Below are 24,710 nucleotides of genomic sequence, written 5' to 3'. Positions count from 1 at the left end.
AGTCTGGCTCATTAATTTCAAGGATAGCTTTATCTTTGCACACTCTTCCTTTCCTTGGAAAGTGACAACATAGGTTTTTTTTAAATCTCCCTTGAAACCAATGACAATGTTAATCTTGGTTTTTTTTTTTTTTTTTTTTTTTTTTTTAGACGGAGTCTCGCTCTGTCGCCCAGGCTGGAGTGCAGTGGCCGGATCTCAGCTCACTGCAAGGTCCGCCTCCCGGGTTTACGCCATCCTCCTGCCTCAGCCTCCCGAGTAGCTGGGACTACAGGCGCCCACCACCTCGCCCGGCTAGTTTTTTGTATTTTAGTAGAGACGGGGTTTCACTGTGTTAGCCAGGATGGTCTCGATCTCCTGACCTCGTGATCCGCCCGTCTCGGCCTCCCAAAGTGCTGGGATTACAGGCTTGAGCCACCGCGCCCGGCCAATCTTGTTTTTTAAATGTCTTGGTTAGTGAAATTCCTTCTTTCAATAGCATATTATTATCCTCAGCTCCTGAAACAACCCAGGTTAAGTTATTAAAACAAGTTACCACGATGCTGCACACAATAATCGTGGGCTTGTGCTCAGGTTGGCCTCTGTAAAATTACTTTATTTTTAGCATTTGAAGCCTACAAAAACATCAAATGTATATGAGTCAACTAAGATGATTAACTTTCAAAGTTGAGGGGGTAAAAATGACCTGGCAGCACACAACACGCCGAGATGAAGATTATCTAAACTTCATGTTAGGCTAGAATTAGAAATCCTCATGTCTAGGCAGTAGATCTGACTTCAAAGCCTGAAGTGCCCACCATCATAATTAATACGAGTGAGTGAGGTGAGCTAGGCAGGGACTACAACGACCCCAGAGGCATACGTGTGTGCCCCCCGCAAGGGACTGGCTCCTCAGCTCTAGCCCATTTCCCTAAGCAGCCCTGCCAGTTGCTATAGCAGAAACACGGGCCCAGGTGGCCAAATCTTCTGGTTTTCAAAGAAATCAGAAATCCTGATGTTTATATGAGATTTCCTGACTTTTAATTCCTGTGTGAGAACTAATTCTAATTTATGACTTCTGATATTTGTGACATGATAAAATAGAATAACAAATTCATACTGTATTGACTATAAACCAGTGTTCCCAATGTAGGGTGGAGTTCACACACCCAGGGGATACTTTAATATTTTTATTTGTGTATATTTATAGTATACGTAATCCATTAGAATAATGGTGTCTATATATTCATCAAGGGAGTTCAGAGTACCTCTTATGGAGACTACACCTCCAGAATATCATGGAACAATGGTTCTTAAACTCTGATGGACTAAAAAAAAACACTTATTTTAAATGCATATTTCTAGATATTACACCATGGTATTCTGATGCATGTGGTCTAGGGTGAGGGTGAGAAATCTGCCTTTTTAACAAGTGCCCCAATTGATTTTGAGTCCAAAAGTCTGCGGACTAGACTTAATAAACACAGGTATGTTGTTAAGAGTGCAGGCTCTTGAGTCAAAAAGTCCTGGGTTCAAATGTTGACTCTGATCCCCAACCATGGGACTTTGAGAAAGTTAAACGGTTCAAACTCCTAATATTCTAATATGTAAAATGAGCATAATAATAATGACTACCTCATAAGTTTGTAAAACAGTGCTCAGCACATAGGAAAGTCTCAATAAATATTAATTTTTTATTATGATTAATTCATCCTTAAACCCTGTGGGCAGTATCAGGGATGTTGCAGGCAAGCTAAGCGGTGGCCCTTGTCGTCCACCTTACAAAGAACCTTCGACTGAGCACAGCCCCTTTCTTGTATCACACCCTCCTTTGTCTGCCCTTTCTCAAATTCTTTTCCTCTTCAAAGCTGCTCTTGATGTTCTTTTTAACTTGGTTTTGTCTATAGGAAGATATTCGTGGACATGAATATCATCACACCTATCTCTCTACTGATGAATATGTTTGAAAATTTTCCTAATAAAAAAGTTTTTAAAAGTCTGTATTCACATGAACTGCACCAAACATATTCTTCCTAAGGATGACTCTAATATCACGTGACTTTACACCTGGGCAATGAATTTGAGGAATGATCTCTCCAACTTCTGCCATGTGTGAGTCACTGGGAGAGTTTCTGATGTCACCAATATGAATAAAGTCTGAGCTTTATTCATGGACCTAGCATGCATTCTGTGTGAAGCTCATCAACCATGCCAATATGTAGAAGTAGCAGTTTGTCAGAGCTGTTGCAGGTGGTGTTTCCAGCCCAACCATGATCTTGCTGCTGCGATAATCCAGTTGGCCAGGCCCTGTACTCAATACTGGGGTCAAATCCCCAGCTCCAGACAGGCACTCCCACCAACAAAAGCAGATGATCATAGGAACAGGTAAAAGAAAAACGTAGACAGAAAGAACATTCATTACTATTACTGGGAAAGAAATTCAAAGCACATGCCCTGATTTCCACAACTCAGTGCCAATGTCTTTATAAAAAGATACTATTAATAGATTGGAACGTATAACCTAAAAATCACTAAGAAAGTTAAAAAAGCAACTACCAGCAAGCATTGAATAGTATATACACAAAGTGATACTCTTATTTTTGGATAAGTGTTTGAAAACTTCGTTATGCTGTATTCCCAATGGAAAAATTCCAAGTGAACCTTCCCCCAAAATCTAATTCTAATAGAATTAGAATTGCCACAGAATGAATCAGTTTTAGGCTAAGCTGCTGTAACAAAAAGACCCAAGGACATATGACTTAACCAAGAGTCTATTTGTATTTTCCATCACAGTCTTGATAGTCCATGGCAGTAGGGCTGCCAGGCCATCACTGCATGGGACTTCCAACCCAATTACTGGAAATGGGGAAGGAGCCACAGGAGTGCATGCCTGTTTCTTTATAGGTGTACATCATGTAACTGCACAAATCACTTCTGCTCATACCCCATTGGACAGAACTTAATCACAAAGCCATCCTTAACTGCAGAGTATGCTGGGACATGTGGTCACCAGCTGGGTGGTTATATGGCCAACCCAAATTCAGTAGTTTCATCATTAAAGAGAGAATGGATATTGTTGAACAACTAGCTGCATCTGCTTTATGCACCCTTGTACAGTAGAAGGGCAGAAAGTTTTTAGATTTCTCAAATCATCAGTTGGGAGCCTGTGCAGGATCATGGTTAAGTAGATGGTATTTGGAATCTGTCTGCCTAGGTGCAAACTTAGTTCTCTAGCTCACTGTGTACCCTTGGGCAAGTTACTTAACATCTGTGTGCCTCAGTTTTCTGTGTATTTTGGAAAAAAATAATGGTATCTATGTCATAGGCTGTCATAAGAAATAGATTGGATATCTTTCAAAGTGTATAACATAGTTTCCACAACATAACCCCATCAAAATCCCAACAGCATTTTTTTGCAGAAATAGAAAAATCTATCCTAAAATTCATATGAACTCTCAAGAGACTCAAATCAGCAAAACAATCTTGAAAAAGAAGAACAAGGTTGGAAATCTCATACTTCCTGATTTCAAAGTGTATCACTAAGCTACGGTAATCAAAGCAGCATAGTGCTGGCATAAAGACAGACATATAAACCAATGGGATAATATGGAGATCCCAGAAATAATATAGTTTCCAGCATATACCAGGCACTTAATAAATCTGCTATTATTATCATCATCATTATCATCTTAATCATCACTAAGCCTGAACATAATTACCAGTTTCTCTCCCAGCCTACTTCTCTGCATATTGCATGCTGATGTCATATTAGTTCAGGTTCATTTCTCTCCTTTTGTATAGACTTTGAGTTTGGCAAGGGTATTGATGAGGTATAAGGAGAAACATGATTTAAGCAGGGATTAAGTGTGGAATAATAGGCTCCAAAATCTTATTAGCCCCCAAAGACTCAGGTCTATTTTATCTTGCAGGATTTTGAATAGAAATGAAGGAACTTATCCTTGTTCCACTGTTGGGAGTTGCTGGACAGACAGTAGTGGTCAACAAGTCTATAGGCAAAGCCACAGCTCACAGAAAGCCAATTATGGGCTCCTAGGTGCTATTGTTAATATGCTTATACAGTATCTACAGAGTATGGAAGTCCCAGTGGGGTTTGTACTCTTGCATGCCACACTGTTCGGAATATTTTCAACACCTCACTGCCAAGAGAATGAAACGGTGAAATAAACAGCCTAAAGGGGAGCTATATTGTGCAGATAATTTCAGAGCAAGCTTGAAGTCAAGGAATGAAACATTGAAGGAATGAAGCATAGAGGTCAAGGCCTGGGCATGTGTTTTCAATTGCCTTCAGCTACAACTACTTCTGGAGTTTCAGAGAGACTTAGCAAGAGCCAGGAAAAGTGTCTGAGTGTTTACTGGTGACTATGCCAAAATTCTTGGTTGACATTTGCTCAGAGCAACATTATTTGATGTCCCAGGTGGACGCTGTTTACTTTTTCCTTCCATGAAATAATAGCTGCAATTTAAATATAGTAAATGGTAACGACCAAATTTGATTTTCACTTTATATTCCAAACGTGTTAGTGCCAGTTTACTCCACTCATGCCATCATCAAAATCTCTACATATTTTTATTTAAAGGTCCACATCTGAAAAATAATCTGTTTTCAGTCCTACTCTCTACCAGGAGATAATTAGACATTAAGCGACCTGTAAGAATGTACAACTCTTACAAACATGGTCAAGGAGCAGATGCCAGCCATTCTTCTTCATGGCATGTGCGGTCGATGCCAAAGCAGATGGATTCTATTAAAGTCACCCTTCCGGTTCTGCCATGCCCAAGGGAGTTGGTGACTGCTCCCAGACTTACACACGGCCACAAGGAGCTGCCACTTCGCTGAGTGCCCGGATCCATGGTGTCTGCAAAGCAATTCCGTGGTCCCTAGGGACACCTGAGATTCCCAGGGAATTTACACAACAGGAAGAGTTTTCTGTTTCCTTGGAAATTGGGCCATGATTTGGGCCCTGATGAAAACCAGGACACTTGCACGCCCCCCTTATCCTCCGAGGAAGACTTGAGATGATATGCATTTAGGTAAATAATAGACATTAGTTGCTGGTGTACACAACTCAGGACTTCAGTGAACTCCAGTCTTGGATGTCTTAGAGAACAATGTGACAAACAAGTGGCTGGGTCTATGCTGCAGTCTCAACTAGGGGTTCTTAGCTTGAGGTCCCTGCACCCTCCCCAAAGGGGTCCATGGTTAGAATTCAAGGAGTCTATGATTGTGAATGAGAGGAAAAAAATGACAGCTTTATTTTCATGAACAAACTGAAAATTAGCATTTCCTTCCTTTATGAATGGAGGCAGTAAATCATGGAAGAATTTAGTGTGCTTTTGGTGATAGAAACCACAGATAGATTCATATCACAATCATCTGTTGCAGATCTCCAAAATGTCATTTGCACTCATTGCTACACCTGAAGTTGTCCTCTGTGTACCCTCTCCTCCCTCCACCTCGCACCCTCACCACTGCTATCAGAGCAGTCGCAGACACTGGCACTCCTGGTGGGGGCACGGAGGGGTTGTCACACTATAGGGAAATTTGCCCCCTGCCCCCCTGGCCACCACAAGGTGGCAGCTTCCTGCTGCCTGCCTCCAGGAGTCACTTCTGCATGGCCTCTTTGGGGAACTGCAGAATTTACAGTGGACCATAAGGGTTAGAATATTTTGAATATCCCCAGGGTCACAACCATGCTACCCTGTCCTTAAATCTATGCCACTTTCACAGAGGACATTCCAGGGAGCTGTACTTGCTGAGGTGGTTGTATGAACAACTGAAATATCACTTCCCACATTTTCCTAAAACTGCTACCACCAGAGGGACTGGAATTCACAAATAATGCCAATATTACATTAGAGGGAAGGTGGATCTTAGGTGCTTTGCCTTCATCAGCTTTCATTCCCTGAAGCAAACTGCCACTTCACTAGGATCATCCCTGTCATTACCCCTGAGTACACATCTAAAACAACCAAAGTCACTAACATTTAGCAAATAGCGGCTCTCCACCACCCCTTAACGCCATCCCCAGATGGAGAGCCCTTGTTCTAGCTCACAGCACTCACACATGTAGAGGGCTTCACTGTTGCTTTAAAGCTTGTGTAAGAAAATTAAAAATTCGGAAATTCTCCTTTTGATCCGAGAACATCCCACCCGAATATTTTCTTTGCTGTCCAGCATATTTTTTCAGGCCCTAACTGGTGGACAATACCTTTGATCATTATTCAGCAATGAAGTGTGTGATGATTTCTGCGGTGTGCTGTTGAGCTGTTGCTAATGGCAGCCTGTGTCTGGGCCCAGCTGGTAGTGGCTTTCCTTGTCTTCCAGTGGGCTGGGCACTTGGAGTCAAAACAGCTGAGTGGATATTCTCACTCTACCACTTCTGAGCCATGTGCCCGGGGGAGCCACTTAGGCTCTCCAAGCCTCAGCCATTTATCTAAAATGAAGTTGGTGAGAGGTTTGGAGGAATGTAACAGGCCCAGCTCAAGGACCAGCATTTAACAAGGAATCAGTCTTTTGTTATTTTTGTTGTTTTAATGCTCTTTGGTATTTGAGGAAGCCAAGTGGCAGGCAAAGAAACAGGAGTGTTTGGAATAATAGAGGGAAGGAGCAACCTTGTTATCACTTTATTGTGTGTAAAGGTCTGCTAGAGAGGCATTCTTTACATTAACAACTTTTTAAAAAATGCAAATACAGAGGCTGAAGCAGGAGGGTTAATTGAGTCTAAGAGTTCAAGACCAGCCTGGACAACATAGCAAGAACTTGTCTCTACAAAAAATAAAACATTAGTCAGGCATGGTGATGCACACCTGTAATCCCAGCTACTGAGGAGGCTGAGATAGGAGGATTGCTTGAGCCTGGGAGATCAAGGCTGCAGTGAACCATAATCATACTCTAGCCTGGGCAACAGAGAGACCTTGTCTCTAAAAACAATATGCAAATACCTTTTGGGGGGTATACTTCTTTAGACCCTTGGCAATAATTTACACTTGTAGGACATGTGTGACTGCAACAAAAGTTAACTTATGAGCGTCCACAGCTTCCCCTTCCCAGGAGATTGGCAGTGAATATGGAAGACGAAACACAAAAGAGGTGGGGGCAGGGCTCTGTCATGGAGCCTGATGGTTCTCTGCCAGGTGGGTGTGAAGTCTGAGGACTCACTTTCACTTTCAATAACGCAGCCTGAGGAAAATGTCAGAGTACTTTGAGGAATCCCTAAAAGGAGAAGACTGGAGCAGTTAAAGTTTAGGAAGGAAGTCGATGGGAGAGGGGAGAAAAAGGGACTCCAAAGAATTATTGCTGTGGTTCATATACTTCTTGTTTAGGTTGGGTTCCTCAGAAGCCGACACTGCAGTGGAGTTTGGGTTGCAAGTGACTGGTTAGTGATGGCTGGGAGGGAGAGGGAGGAAACAGAAGGAAGAACTGCAGTCTGGTGTGGTGCCCTGGCCCTAGAGTGAGTCGGCCGCTCACAGACAGCGGTGGGAGGATAAGGGGGAGCCCAGCAGGCTAGAAGAGCTAGGCCTTTCCACTCCTGCCTTACTCGATCTCCAGATGTGGGCTCCCCAGGAAGAGTGTGACCTTGGCCAAGGGGGTCTCTGCAAAGTTGAGACAGACACTGACGAACTTGTCTGATGGCCGAAGGCTGTCTGCTCACTGCACTCTCAAGGGTGAAACGAAGGTAGGCATGTCTCTGACTACCACATTCTCCCAAGCCAGGGCTCAGATTTACATTTCCCAGCCCATTTGTGACACAATTTGTCCATTGCTCTGTGGGCTTCTGTTCCTCAGAGGAAATGTGGAAGAAGGCGGTACTGCTGCAGATGGTCTCAGGCTGTAAATAATATTCATTGGCTCCATCTTCACTCTCTCTTCTCAATTCCCCTCACCCTCAGCTACCACCGCTGCTGGACTCAGGAGCTTACCTAGTGCTGTAACCCAGACCTTTATCCTGAAGAGGCCTAAGCGCCTGGTCACCATGCCCTTTGCAGGCCAGCATTGCTACACTTGACTGTTTACAGTCACAATTGTGTTCCACCCATAGATCTCCCTGTCCCATTCCCATTGTGTAACAGCAGGCCTGCCTCCTTCCAATGGTCAGCCACAATCACTCCTGCCAAGATGGTAAGTTCTCTTCCTGCTGGTCCTGGACACAAGGAGTCCAAACTGCCCAGGTGCAAGCCATAGTTTATAATTCAAGGGACTCTTGTTATGTTCCCTGACAAAAAAGTGTGTCTCCTTTGAGTGCCAGGTTTTCTAACCCTGCAGAGCCCAGAACTAAATAAACACAAAGTCTCTCAGAGGCTGAGTCACCGAGAGGAATGGTGGGTGGCCCACCCTGATTCACCCTTGCTTCTGATCCTATGTGTCCGTTCTCTTAGAGCACACAATGGACTTTCATTGAGTGAATACCCTGCATCCCAGAGATTGGCACCCCATCCTTTCAGAGGAATGCCATGGCCCTGGTGCTTCAGCTGTGCCCTCTGTGGGCTGTTTCCATGCTCCCGCAGGCTGGTAGCTTCTGGGAGGTGTGGTATGTGCTGCAACCAGTGAATCCAGGATCGTGGGCCCAGCCTACTTCTCCTTTGCTCTGCAGGGGGTCCCATGGTCTGATGCGATGTTTTGCAGGCTCTCATACCATGGGGTCAAGCACACTGTAAGCCCCTAGACAATAGTGTTGGCTGAGGCTTGCAGGTACGAAAATCAAATCTGTGCCCAGAGTGTGTATATTCCTGAACTACTGCTTTTCTAGGATTGACGGGGCCCAGTGTAGTCACCCTGCGGCCACAATGGCCAGTTGGTCTCTTCGGGGAATTATACCATATCAAGGGCTCCATGTTGGTCTCTGTTAATGGACATTCGGCCATGGTGATAGTCAACCTTAGGCCATTTCTCTTTCTACTCAAAGTGGAACCCAGCAGCAGATCAGTCTTGGTAAGGGAAAGTCCATGGCGCTGCCCAGATATTGTCTCCATCTTTGCCACTGTGGCCACTTCATCCATGCACCAGCATCGGGATAGCTGATGACAGAGGCTAGTCTGGGCATTTTTTCTACTTGGGTCTTATTGCCTCTTCTGTAATGGACACTATCTGGTGGATGGTAACATTTGATACACCTCCACACTTTGTCCTCATTTGTTTAAACACATGCTCCCCCTAAACCTCTTTGTCCCTGATTTTCTAATTATTTTCTGTCCAGGCTTCTGACCAGCTGGCTGGCCCATCTGATGCCATCTGTAAATTCATAAAGATTCTACCTGGCCAGGTACAGTGGTTCACGCCTATAATCCCAGCACTTTGGGAGGCCAAGGCAGGCAGATCACTTAAGGTCAGGAGTTTGAGACCAGCCTGGCCAGCAAAACCCTGTCTCTACTAAAAATACAAAAATTAGCCAGGTGTGGTTGCAGGTGCCTGTACTCCCAGCTACTCGGGAGGCTGAGGCAGGAGAATCTTTTGAACCCAGGAGGCGGCGATCGCGCCACTACACTCCAGCCTGGGTAACAGAGTGAGACTCTGTCTCAAAAAAAAAAAAAAAAAGATTCTACCCTTGAGCCATTTTCTCTTGCCACACAAAGTGGATAACCATATGTACCCAAAATTCCGTCCATGGGGAGGATTTTCCTTTGCCAGTGTCTTTCAAGGCCACCCTGAGTGGAGCTGAACGGCAGCTGCTGTCTGTTTTCAAAATGCATGCACGTACTGACCCATGCATAAGTCAAGCTTGAGTTTTCTTCTTTAGTTAGTTGTACAGAATCACACATGCAGCCACAAGTGTGAGCTGAAGAAGGCAAGCTGGTGCAGGAGTGGTGGGTGCCATGGGGGTCTGTCTTCCCTCTCATGCTGCTTGTTTGTGCTTTCTGGTCCTGTTTATGCTCATTCTTGGATATACCTCTTCATTTTGTGAAGAACTGTTGCGGGGCCAGTCTAATATCATGACATGGTGAGTCTGACGGGACCCAACTGACAACTGGCAGTTCTAGAAGTTTGGTCACTTACCATCCTATGGTCAGACATTCTGTCTGTACCAGGACCCAGGAGTATACCAAAAGTTGTTTTTCAAAAGGCATGGCCTTGCTCCTGAACCCCAGGATCTATATAGTGATTCTTCCACTGGGGCTTGTCACAAACTCCACATAGTCTCTTTTCCCATCACTGACATTTGTGACACCATAGGATCTGCTGACTCGTGTCACTCATGCAGGAGGGTTGCATGCATTGCAGCCTGGACCTGCTGCAGACCCCTTTCCTGTTTTGCAGCTCTCAAATCCAGCAGCTTTTCACCTCTTTCAGTATATGGACTGTAGAAATATTTTTAGCCATAGAATATGATGCCTCCAGTTCCCAAAGAGATCCACTAGGCATAGTGTGTCTTTCTTTGTGGTCAGAAGTAAAACATGCAGTAATTTGTCTTTTCCTTAGGAGGGGGTGCCCACATGTCCCTGACCACTGGACCATAACATTTTAATGGATACAGCTGGCTCCTGTACACTCTAAGAGTTTGTCTCCCACCACCCATGTCTTACCAGCCCCCAGCATGCTAGTCACCTCTTGCTCACTTGGTCCTGTCAACATAATGCCTCATGTAATAAGTTAATATCTTGTTCTGTGGAATGTCGCAGAACAAGACTAAGAGCTCTATGTGGGAGTAGTGCCAAGTGCCAATTATGTCCATCTGAGTTGTTCAGTTGGTGACAGGGGAGCTAATCACAGGGTGGTTCATGAGCACAGTAGACCAGATCTCTTCATAGTACATCATGATAGAGGGAAGACATTTACATAGCTCTGGGGCAAAATTGAAAAATATGCAGTATTGCCCATCCAATGTGAACGTGAATCATTTGTAATTCCCTTTCTTGACTGTGATAAAAAGGAATGTATTCATCAAATCAGTGACCACATGCCATATATCTAATAGTATATACTTTATCTAGCAAAGATATCATATATTTTACTCCATTTTCTGTTGATATAACTGAATACCTAAGACTGGGTAATTTATAAATAAAATAAATTTATGTATTATGGTTTTGGAGACTGGGAAATCCAAGAACATGGCGCTGGCATCTGGTGAGGACCTTCTTGCTGGGTTACAATATGACTGAAGGCATCACATAGTGAGGGCAAGAGCATGCATGCCAGCTCACGCCTCTCTGTCTCTTCTTAGAAGGCCCATCATGAGGGCCCCACCCCAATGAACTTGAATCCTAATTATCTCCCAAAGGATCCACCTCCAATCAACATATGAATTTGAAGATTAAGTTTCCAACATATGAAATTTGGGAAACACATTCAAACCATAGTACTATATATTGCCTGATGGCTATAACTGGTGACACTACTTAGTTGTGTTTGTTGTAGTCTATAGCAGGAGTCAGCAAACTCAAGCCTGAAGGCCAAGTCCAATCCTCTACCCATTTTTGTAAGCAAAATTTTATTAGAACACAGCCACAGGCTGGGTGCACTGGCTCACACCTGTAATCCCAGCACTTTAGGAGGCTGAGGCGGTGGATCGCCTGAGGTTGGGAGTTCTAGACCAGCCTGACCAACATGGAGAAACTGTCTCTACTAAAAATACAAAATGAGCTGGGGGTGGTGGTGCATGCTTGTAATCCCTGCTACTTGGGAGGCTGAGGCAGGAGAATTGCTTGAACCTATGAGGTGGAGGTTGCGGTGAGCCAAGACTGTGCCATTGCATTCCAGCCTGGGCAACAAGAGCAAAACTCCGTCTCAAAAAAAAAAAAACCAAAAAAAAAAAGAAAACAACAAAAAAAACACAACCACATTTACAAATTATCCATTCTTGTGATGGCTAATGCTGAGTGCCAACTTGATCGAAGGATACAAAGCATTGATTCTGGGTGTGTCTGTGAGAGTGTTGCCAAAGGGGATTAACATTTGAGTCAGTGGGCTGGGAAAGGCAGACCTACCCTTAATCTGGGTGGGCACCATCTGATCAGCTGCCAGCGCAGCTAGAATATAAGCAAGCAGAAAAATGTGAAAAGAGAGACTGGCCTATGTGTGTATATATATATATATATTCCATTAGGTCTGTCCCTCTAGAAAACCCTAATACAATGCTACAACAACAGAATTTAATAGCTGCAACAGGAAACTCTATGACTTGCAAAATTTAAGATATTTACCATCTGGCCCTTTATGAAAAAAGCTTGCTGACTCTGGATTTATAGTAATCCCCCAAGATCAATTCGGTTTCTCAAGGTCTAGATTGGCAAATTAAAGGGAGATATTTTAGGAATCACTGTGTCTACATCTTTTTGATCCTTAAGATTGGCATTAATCTCTGCTTTTTCTCACAATACCACTATTTTAGAGTGGTGGGTGTGGGGGTGGGCAGGAGAAGTTCAGAGTCTTTTACTTAGTCTTTCCTGCTATAATAGCCTACTCTTACCTCACAGACCAAGAGCTCTATGTGGGATTTGCACCAACTGTCAATTATGTCCATTTTAGTTGTACAGTTGGTGACAGCGGAACTGATCACAGGGTGATTCACAGACACAGTAGACCATTAAACCAGAACTTGGTTAAATTGTATTTATTACCTAGTTCCCAAATACCTTCACTGTAACAAGAGTGTTATGGTGATGCTTCAGGTCTCTAGGTATCGATGTCTACTCAAATTTTGTTTCCAGCAGTCTGCAAAATATCTAGATATTCCCCCTTTCCCATTGCAGTTATCCGAGTAAATATCATATGAAGAAGAGGGAGAGGCTTCTGAATTGTCTTCTGGGGTGGGAGGATGAAAGGTACTTTCATAATTGTTAACCAAAAAGTGACTGAGGCAACTCAATTGATTTAGAAGTTTATTTTGGCAAGGTTTAGGATGTGCCCAGGAAAAAGAGACCCAAGTCACAGTAGAATCCTGTCTCCTGTGCTTTTCCCAAAAAGGGTTTTGAGGACTTCAATATTTAAAGGGGAAAGAGTGAGCAGGAGGGGAAGAAGGAAAGGAAAAAAGGAGGGGAGTGGGTAGGCAACGAGGCAAGTGGTGACATTCTTCTGAGGCTCTAATTAGCACATTAGATCAGTGAATCTACATTTTATGTGCAGAGGAAAAAGTGGAGGGAAAAGTCAATTATGCATTGATCTTGTGCTTAGTAGATCTACATTTTACATAAAAGAAAGTAAGCATGTGAAATTACAGCTATCTATTTGGGAACAAAAGTAAAGCAGTTTTTATGTCATTCAGTTTGTAAGCTTAACTTTCCCTTTGGCACAGTGAATTTGGGGTCCCAAGATTTTATTTTCCTTTCACATAATGTAGGTGAGCAACATCTGTAGTCAATGGGCTTAGGAAGTTCTGAGGAGTCTGGAGAATCAACCCTTCCGAACTTATTCCTTGGCTTTTCCACCCTTCTTGAGGAAATGAGAGCTTCTGTGTATGCATCTACAGAGGCCCTCTGGCTTTCACACCTGGCTTCCAAAAGCTTATTACTCAGCCCTTAAATGTTCATTATGTTTCTGTATAGCATCACTGGCACTTAGCAGTCACCATCCAATACCCTTATCCTTGCAGCTGCTCTTTTCTCCATACACTTCAAATGCCCAGAATCACTCCAGCTAGTTCATTCCCTTCCATCAGTACACCTTCCAAATTCACAAAGTTTTAACAACTGGAGTGCCACCTTGCTCCAGGGCTATGTGTGTTCCTCCTGCTACCAGTCCTCATGGCCACCCAGAGGCAACTGATGACTGCTCAACAACCTTATCTTATTGCCCGTTTTCTTGGGCCACTCCTGGTACCAACTCACATAGCTTGGATTCTGTGGAAGCAAATGCTGAGATGGAGTTTGAAGTGCAAGGTATTTATTAAGAATCAACACCTGTGAAGGGAAGAAGACGGCAAGGATTGGGCAAAGGAAGAAGTTGAACTGCAGTACAGGCTGAAAGTAGCCTTGGCCAATTTGGCAGGGAGCTATAGAGGGAGTGTTCTGTGCCAAGCCAGAATGAATGTGCTTGCACACTTTCAGTGGGCTTCATCATAGAACGTGGGCTGCTCTGAAAAGGAAGAGGCCTCTGAGGTAGCTCACTGCACACCCCATCTCACCCACCCCCAGCTGGGAAGTCAGTCCTTCTTTGAAAGGGATTTAGGCCACCCACCTTTGTGTCTGTAACTGAAACACAGGTTCAGTTGCTTGCTATTTGCAGAGTCCAATTAACAAGAGTGAGGTCTAGTATAAAGAAAGTGATGTTTTTATTCCAAAGTTAGCTTAGGGTGAAGAAGTACAGGCTTCCTGCCTTAAGGGTACCACTTTGCTTTTGGAGCAGAAAGCAGGCACTTTTTTTTTTTTTTTTTTTTTTTTTTTGAGACGGAGTCTCGCTCTGTCGCCCAGGCTGGAGTGCAGTGGCCGGATCTCAGCTCACTGCAAGCTCCGCCTCCCGGGTTTACGCCATTCTCCTGCCTCAGGCTACCGAGTAGCTGGACTACAGGCGCCCGCCACCTCGCCCGGCTAGTTTTTTATATTTTTTTAGTAGAGACCGTGTTAGCCAGGATGGTCTGGATCTCCTGACCTCGTGATCCGTCCGTCTCAGCCTCCCAAAGTGCTGGGATTACAGGCTTGAGCCACCGCGCCCGGCCGAAAGCAGGCACTTTTAAAAGAGGGTGTAGCATGAATGACAAGCAGGAGAGGAAGCATCAGGTGAGGGTCCACAAAACTTGCTTTAGTGCCTTATCTACCAGGTGATCGAGCTGGTGAGCATTGGTGTCCTTGTGGGCAGAACAAGGTTGTAAATGTGGCTGAAACTCTCCAAGTAGGAAATAATTTCGTAGCAGGCATACTTTGCATTGTAGATTGACTGTCCAGGCAACCTCCTGGTGAGTGAGAGCTCTACTCTGGAACTTCTAAGCACATAGTTAGATGAACTTGCCCTGTAGAGAGTGTCTGGTGAAAGGGAGGTAAAATATTATAATTGTATTACTAAAGGGCTAAATAGGAAGTGGGGAACAGGGAGAAATGGAGAAAAAAGAAAAGAGAAAAAAATGTTTTTAAAACCCAACATTTTCTTTTCAAGAAAACTTGTTTTCTTTTGTTTAGAAAAATGGGGGTACTTTGTTACATGCATACCCCAACCCTTTCCTCAGTGTTGAGAAATCATGTAAAGAACTTGAGTTATTTTGAAATTGTTTTGGCTTGCTTACCTGTGCTTCTTGAATATGATGCTCCTCAAAGTCTTTGAGTAAGAAATCATAAGGGCTGGGGAATTAAGGAGGGATCAGTGGTTTAGAATTTAGGTCACAATAGTATATGGGAGCGGGAAGGGACACTGCCCAGGGAGGGCATTGCATACTTGAAATAAAACCTGGTTAGGAAGGAGAGAGAATAAAGGGAAATAGAAGGGCCCAGTAGTCAGACTTTGCATATATTACAAGACTGCCTTCTGTTCAAAAAAACAGGGGAAAACAAGTGTGAATGAAAATGTAGAGCAATTGGAACCTTCAAACTTTGCTGATGGAAATGTGAAATGGCAAAGTCACGTTGGAAAATAGTCTGGCAGTACTTCAAAACACTAAACGCAAAGTTGCCACATGACCCAGCAATTCCACTCTTAGATATATAACCCACCAGAAATGAAAACATATGTCCACACAAAAACTTGTGCATGAATGTTTATAGTAGCATTATTCATAATAACCAAAAAGTGGAAACAATCCAAACATTCGTCAATTGATGAATGGATTAACAATATGTAATATATTTGTATGATAGAATATTATTTGGCAATAAAAAGAAAGGAAGTGCTAATATATACTACAATATGGACGAATGAAAACATCACACACTAATTGAAGAAAGACCAAATGTCATATGATTCTATTTATATGAAGTGTCCAGAATAGGGAATCTGTAGAAAGAGAAAGCAGATTAGTGGTTTCCAGGATCTGGACAAATGGGAGGTAACTGCTAATAAGATTTCTTTTTGGGGTGATGAAAATGTTCCAAAATTCATTGTGGTGATAGTTGCACAATTCTGTGAATATACTATAAACCCACTTAATTGTGTACTTTAAGTGGGGGAATCATATGGCATGTGAGTTATTTCTCAGTAACACTGTTAAAATAATAAAATATTTTATTTACAAAATTACATTGATCCTGACCAGAACTATCCCTGAAAAATGTTGCTAGTTATGAGAAAGTGGTATATTTTCTATTTTTTTTAGATGTGGACTTCCAAAATTTCTCTTCCAATATTTGGAATTCCTTTTAGGTGAACACTGGGAATTGAGCAAGCTGTTGTGCTTGCTCAGCCCTACTCCACTACAGCACTATAGCTGTAGCAGGAGTTTTCCTGCTCATCCGCTTCTACCCTTTAATAGAAAATAATCTATCAATCCAAACCTTTACATTATGTCTAGGGGCCATTACCCCCTTATTTACAGCAATCTGCGCTCTGACGCAAAATGATATTTAAAAAATTGTAGCGTTCTCCACCTCAAGTCAGCTGGGCCTTATAATAGTCACAATCGGCATGAATCAACCACATCTAGCATTCCTTCACATCTGCACCCATGCCATTTTTAAAGCTATATTATTTATATGTTCAGGCTCCATCAGCCATAACCTCAATGACAAACAAGACATCCAAAAAATCGCAGGACTATTCAACACTTGATCCTTCACTTTCTCCTCCCTTATTATTGGTAGCCTTGCACTTAAAGGTATGCCTTTCCTCACGTGCTTTTACTCTAAAGACCTTATTATCAAAACCACAAATACATCATACACCAACACCTTAGCCCTTTCTTAGTGTCACCTCCTTTACAGCTGTCTATAGTACCTGTATTATTTTCTTCGCTCTCATAGGATAACCTCGCTTCACAACTCTGATTATTATTAACAAAAATAACCCCTTCCTAATTAACTCAATTAAGCGCCTAACACTCAGCAGTATCTTTACTGGGTTCCTCATCACCAACAGTATTATTCCTGATTCATCCCCCCAAACAACTATACCACTCCACTTAAAGCTCAAAACCCTAGGTGTACCCACTTTAGGCCTCTTACTAGCAATGGAGCTTAATCTCATAACTAATAACCTCAAACTAAAGTACCCATTACAGACATTCAGCTTCTCCAATATACTAGGTTTTTATTCAGGCACAACTCACCGTTCAACCCCCAACTGAAGCCTGTTCACAAACCAAAATGTGGCTTCACTTCTACTAGACCTAATTTGACTAGAAAAGTCTATACCAAAGACCATCTCACAAATCCAAGTTTCAGCATCCATTACTGTGTCTACTCAAAAAGGCCCAATTAAACTCTACTTTCTCTTCTTTTTTATCCCATCCCTTCTAATGCTACTATTAATTATCTAATCTATTACCCCAAGTAATTTCAATTGCAATGTAAATACTAACAAATAATGATCAACTAGCAACTACCACTAATCAATACCCATAACTGTACAAGGCAGCCACACCCACAGAATCCTCACACAACAACCCCACCCCTTACTCTCAAAAATTATCCAACTCTTTACCTATCCTCAAAGTCTTTGAGTAAAAATCATAAGGGCTGGGGAATTAAGGAGGGATCAGTTAATAATAATATTATTTGAGCACATAGGAAAACCCAAACCAGCCATCTAAGACAGATAGAGATGAATGCATATAGTTATACAATAAAACTTTCTCTAAAGAGAGTTACTAGGGGGAGAAAAATTTCAAGTCTCTGAAGAGAAGGTAATTATTCCAACTATTTCAATGAACTTGAGTTTCTCCTTGCTATAATGTTTCTGGAATATTTATGTGGTTGTAACCTTGACGGTGTGGTCATCTATTTATAATGTAGCAGCAAGGGTATGGTACAAAATTCTAATACTCTAAAAGTACGTCATTAAAATGCTTTATATAGAGTAAGAATTTACTCAAAAATTATCCAACTCTCTACACTTTAAAATCAATCGTGATCACCACCCCACTGTACTCAACTATTCACCAAACCAACATCAACTCTATTAATAATCCTAATAATAAAGCCCCTCAAATGTCTATACTTGACCCTTGTGTTTCAGGGTATTCCTCAATAGCCATCGCCACAGTATAACCTAAAACAGCCATCATATCACCCAAATACATCAAAAAGACTATTAACCCCACGAAAGCCCCACCAAAATTCGACACAATACCACAACCCACAGCACCACTAATAATTAGTGGCCTCCATAAATAGGAGAAGGTTTAGAAGAAAAACCTACAAACTCTATAACCAAGAGAACACTTAATAAAAATAAGCATGTACCATTATTCCCACATGGACTATAACCATGACTAATGATATGAAAAACCATCATTGTACTTCAACTATAAGAATACTAATGACCAATACATGCAAAAGACACCCGCTAATAAAAATTATTAACTATTCAGTCATTGATCTTCCCACAGCATCCAACATTTCTACATGATGAAACTTCAGCTCACTTCTTGGTGCCTGCCAAATTCTCCAGATCATCACAGGATTATTTTTGGCCATGCACTATTCATCAGACACCTCAACTGCTTTCTCTTCAGTCACTCATATCAGCTGAGATGTAAACTACGGATGAATGGTCCGCTATTTTCATGCTAATGGCGGTTCAGTATTTTTCATCTGCCTCTTTTTACAGGTTGGCCGAGGGTTATACCACGGGTCATTTCTATTCCTAGAAACCTGAAATATTGGCATTATTCTCCTATTCACAACTATAGCAACAGCATTCATAGGTTACGTGCTCCCATGAGGCCAAATATCATTCTGAGGCGCTACAGTAATTACAAATCTACTACCAGGCATCCCATATATTGGAACTGACTTTGTACAATGAATCTGAGGCGAATTTTCTTTTGACAAAGCCACCCTTACACAATTTTTTGCCTTCCATTTCATCTTACCTTTCGTCATTACAGCTCTAGCAACTGTTGACCTTTTATTCTTGCATGAAACAGAATCTAACAACCCTTCAGGGATTTCATCAGACCCTGACAAAATCACTTCCCCCGCTCCACTATACAACCAAAGATGTTCTAGGTTTAATTTTTCTCCTCCTCCTTCTAATAATTCTAGTACTATTTTGCTCGACTTCCTGAGCAACCCAGATAATTACACTTTAGCCAACCCCCTCAATACCCCACTCCACATTAAGCCAGAGTGGTACTTTTTGTTTGAATATGCAATCTTAGGATCTATCCCTAACAAATTAGGAGACATACTGGCCCTCGTATATTCCATTCTCATTCTAGCAGTTATTCCATTACTTCACATGTCTAAACAACAAAGCACAATAAGTCATTAAGTCAATGCCTACTCTGAATCCTAGTGGTTGACCTGTTTACACTCACATGAATCAGAGGGCAGTCAGTCAAATATCCTTTCATTGCCATTGGACAGACAGCATCTATCATGTAATTCTCTACCATTCTCACCCTTATACCACTCACTACCCTAATTGAAAATAAGTTTCTTAAATGAAAATGTCCTTGTAGTACAATTCAATAACTGGTCTTATAAACCAGAAATGGAGAATCCCCTCCCCAGGGTAACTCAGGGAGAAAGCATTCCTGCTTCACCGTCAACAGCTAAAGCTGAAATTCTAATTAAACTACTCCCTGAATTTTTTCACAGCATACACTTTAACTACTATATCAGTATTAACCAACTAGCACTAATTGAGATCTGAGAGATGTTTGTGGCTATGGCTGTGACACTGATAGCTGAGCTTCCCATGGATATGAGGAAACTCCCAATTATTGTCGCCAAGGAATCTGCAGCTTCTTGACACCACAGATGTATGGTATAATCCACCCATCTATCCATCCATCTGTCTGTTCATCTGTTTATCCACTTGTCTACCCATCCACCCATCCACCCACCCCTCCATTCCTCCATCCCTCTCTATCCTTCCACCGACCCATCCATCCATCCAGTTAACATCTACCAGTAAGTACCTACTGTACATTAGACCTTGTGGAATTGCTGGAGACATAATGGAAAACATAATAGTCATCATCTTATCCTTAAGCTTATAGTACAGTGGTGAGGCAGTCAAATAAAAAGGCCATGGTCACACAATGTGATTTACATGCTAGGAGAGGTGAGCATAGGGGTTATGAAGAACATAGGTCTCCCTTGATAAGTCAATCCACTCAGTGCTCACTTCATCTAGTCCTCTTTCTACAGTTGACCTTCAGTTTTCTTTCTTTTTTCTCTCTCCCTTATAACCACTTTCCCTTATTGAATTAACTTTAAGATATATCCCTTTAGTGAGTAATCAGAATTTCAAATTCTTACTCTATATAAAGCATTTTAATGATGTACTTTTAGGGTATTAGAATTTTGTATCAGACCCTTGCTGCTATATTATAAATAGATGACCACACCGTCAAGGTTACAACCACATAAATATTCCAGAAACATTGTAGCAAGGAGAAACTCAAGTTCATTGAAAGAATTGGATTAATTACCTTCTCTTCAGAGACTTGAAATTTTTCTCCCCCTAGTAACTCTCTTTAGAGAAAGTTTTATTGTATAACTATATGCATTCATCTCTATCTGTCTTAGATGGCTGGTTTGGGTTTTCCTGCGTGCTCTTAGCAGTTCCGTGAAACTGTTTGCTATTGCATCTTCAGTTCTATTATGATTTGAGATATTTTGAAGGAAGAGTTAGTTTGTTGCTGACTGCATTATGTTGACCACATCCTCACCTGTGTCAATTTACTTCAGAGTTCCTTTTTTTTCTAAAACCACATAATCAATATTTGTAATAATAGGTTTTTAGGTATTACAGATGCTTTTTCATAATTTATTTTATTTTGATTTACATAGTCTCCTAATTTAAAAGAAGACAATGGTATTCATACTTCAGGAAGACCTGGGCAAGTTCTGAGAGTTTGAGTCCTTTGAGTAGAACACTGAAGGACATATGCTACTTCTAGTTTGCTTTATAATTTATAAGCACTGACATTTTTATTTTATTTTTTAGAGACAGCATTTTGCCATGTTGCCCAGGGTGGTCTCGAACCCCTGAGCTCAAGTGATCCACCCACCTTGGCCTCCCAAAGTGCTGGGATTACAAGTGTGAACCACTGTGCCCAACCCAAAATTTTGAAATTTAAGAAAAGCTGGCGGCGCGTGGCTCAAGCCTGGTAATCCCAGCACTTTGGGAGGCCGAGGCGGGCGGATCACTAGTCGGAGAGTCGAGACATCCTGGCTAACCCGGTGAAACACCGTCTCTAACTAAAAAATACAAAAAACTAAGCCGGGCGAAGGTGGCGTGTGCTGTTAGTCCCAGCTACCTTGTGAGCCGAGGCAGGAAAGCTAAACCCGTAGGCGGAGCTTGCAATGCCGGACTGAAATCTGGCCACTGCACTCCAGCCTGGGCCAACAGAGCGAGCTCCTTTCATAAAAAAAAAAAAAAAAAAAAAAAAAAAAAAAAAGAAAACGCTGTATAGATCTAAATATTTCTTTGAGAGACAGAGAGACAGGCAATTGAGTGCTAGTGATCTATAGGATGAAACTAAAGTATTTTGTAATAAGTTCTGCAGTGAAGACCCCATTATAAAGTTTGAACAGGATATGTAAATTTTATGGTTTGTTTCTAATCCAAATGTTACTTTGAAAAGTTATGGACAAGCCCAGTTGTTTTTGCCTCAGCAGAGCAGTTTCCTCAAATTGAAACTAATTAAGAAAAAACACCTAAAACTTTAATTACTCAAGAATTATTATCTAATTTGGTATTACTATCTACAGGAGTCAAATTATGTGAAAATCTTGCTTATAACTACATAATTAGTGATTTTATTGAAATGAAGACAAGAAAAAATAACATATGGAAAAAATATAAAATACACTGTGAATTAAATGTCTTTATTTACTGCTCTTCTCAACATCTCTGGACTATCAATGAACCACCCAGACATGCACAATAATAATTTAATTTTATCATGTTTGATATTTCACCAAATTTTACATTTTATACTTATCTTTTTTCTATTTTGTCATTAAGAAAGTTTTTCAAAGTAGGAGAAGAGAACATATTTTAATTAACTGTTTGTTGGCTTGATTTATAACTTTTATTATTTATTTATTTTCTGTAGAGACGGGGTTTCACCATGTTGGCCAGGCTGTTCTTGAACTCCTGGCCTCAAATTGTAGCAGGACGAGCTGTGGACAAAACCCCTCAGACACCGAGATAGTGAAGGGAGTGACTTTAATCAGCTGGTAGCATCACCAGGCTAGAGTCTTAAAATCCGAGCTCTTCAGGTGCTCAACTTCTGTCCCTTTTAAGGGCTCACAACTCTAAGGGGGTCCACATGAGAGGGTCGTTATCAATTAAGCAAGCCAGGGGGTACGTGACAGGGGCTGCAAGCACCGGTGGTCAGAGTGAAACAGAACAGAACGGGAGGTTTCACAATGTCCTTCCATACAATGTCTGGAATATACAGATAACATCAGCTGCTAGGTCAGGGGTTGAATTTTAACTACCAGGCTTAGGTCAGGCAGGCCCAGGCCTGGTTTCAGGTCTGGTTCTTAGGCACCAGGCTACCTACCTTTAGTTTCACTTCTCTTTCCTTTTCTGAGTATAAAACAATATAAAACAATATGAGAGGGTCTCTCTCTTCCCTCATTTCCCCCCTTTGAGACTCTCACTTTTTATTAGTGGGAGTTCTCACTGTTATTTTTGCTATTTATGTCTTCTTGTGCAATAGACTGATAGTGATTCATATAGTACACTTGTGCTGAAGCATTTTGGTGAACTAAGGTAGTGATGAGGATTTTTATCATTTGAAGAAGTACAGGTTGCAAACAAGGGAACAGTAAGCAGTTTCCTATTACTATTATAACTCCTATTATAAGAGTTTTAAATCTTTCTAGTGCTAGGAACCAATTTCTAAACATGGCCTTAGGATCAAATCCACGCCACACTTGCAAGGGCACACGGGCCGGTTTTGTTATATCTGTAACTATGTCTTCAACTACTTGCCCCTTATCATCTATGTGTAGACAGCAATTAGTAAGGTTAAATTTTTCACAAACCCTTCCTTCAGCTGCTAGCAAGTAGCTGAGAGCTAGTCTATTTTGATAGATAGCATTCCTCATCTGAGTTTCTTGCTGGGCTAGAACAGTCAAGCCTTGACCGGTTTTATTAGTGATGATTTCTAAAACAGCTTGCAACCATATGATCGGTTGCGCATGTAAACGGGGGTCTGGTATCCCCATGAGCCGTCTTGGGCCCAAGTAGCAGGCCTATAATATTGTATGATTCTCTTAGGAGGCTATTCATTATTTTTCAGTTTTTTTATAGCTATGCTTTTCTTTTTGCAGGAAGCATAGACAGGGAAGCTCAGAAACTCACCTGTTTTTATGGGCAGTAGGAAGAAAGATGGTTTAATAGTGCCAATAACACAACTACCTGTCCACTGGTCAGGCAGCTTAGCGTAGGTTCTATGTCCACATATCCAGTATAGCCTCGTGGGTGCCATCTAGTCCTGGTGGGATTCTGGGTGGACTTAAATGGTCTGCAACTTTGGAAATTTACTGAATGGATTTTTATCTGTGTGGTTTGAACTCCACCATGTAACTGTTTTTGTACTAGGAAACTAAGTTATCCTACAGAATGAGTGAATTCTTTCCTTTTTCTAGCTATGCAATGTCGTCCAATAATTGAGACTTTTGGAACCTAGAAATGATCAGGGTGATTCTTTAGGGCCGGGAATTCATCAGGAACTGGGTCTGTAGGCACTAATTCTCGGGCTTCTTATGGCCATTGATCTCCTATTACAGTTCTTTCACAAACATAACATTTAGAGACTGGGCTACATACCTTGGATAGAATAGCATTATACAAACAAGTTTCTTTTAGAGTCCTGCTACACTTATAATAACCATAAAATAATAGGACTGTAGCAATCTTTTGTCCTACCTCAGTGACTTGATGTATATCCTGGGAACAGTCCTCAGTCTGAGGAAGGTCAGTTGAAGTCCTTACTGTACAAGTCCAAATTTTAAGGAAAATGAGTCCTGTGATGAGTTTCCTCATGCTTTGGTTGCACCCATCTATGTACAGCTCCCAGTCTACTGATGTTTAAGGGTAGTCTTGGAGGTTGGGCCCACCAGAATAAACTGAGTCCAATACCTCTACACAGTTATGTTTAACTGGGCTCTCTGATACCAGGAGTAAGGTGGCAGGGTTTAGGGTGCTGCAAACTTCAATGGTTATGTGGGAATTTTCACAGAGAAAGCTTTGGTATCTAGTTAGTCTAGCATTCATTAGCTAATGATGTCCTTTGGTATTTATTAAAGTCACCACAGCACGGGGGGACTTTATGTTTAGGTTTTGCCTAATAGTTAGCCTGTCTGCTTCTTGTGCTAACAGGGACATTGCTGCCAGGGCCCTTAGACATGGGGGCAACCTTTGAAAACCCCATCTAGTTATTTTGAGAGATAGGCCACTGGTCTTGGCCAAGGCCCTATAGTCTGGGTTAAAACTCCAACTGCCATTTTTTTTTTCTTTTTGACACATAGAGTGTAAAAAGTTTTGTCAGGTCAGGTAGCCCCAGGGCTGGGGCCAACCTGAGTTTTTCTTTTAACTCATGAAAAGCTTGTTGCTGTTGGTTGTAATAGATGTAGTTTATCTAATTTACATTTTTATTAACTGTCACCCACTAAAATATTGACTTAAATCCTGTAGCTATTTGATTTCAAGATTTAAATTGATCTGG

This window comes from Rhinopithecus bieti, unplaced genomic scaffold (assembly GCF_001698545.2).
Source record: "Rhinopithecus bieti isolate Rb0 unplaced genomic scaffold, ASM169854v2 scaffold_10712, whole genome shotgun sequence".
Taxonomy (NCBI): domain Eukaryota; kingdom Metazoa; phylum Chordata; class Mammalia; order Primates; family Cercopithecidae; genus Rhinopithecus; species Rhinopithecus bieti.
The sequence above is the reverse complement of the archived record's forward strand: the minus strand, read 5'-3'. Positions refer to the sequence as shown.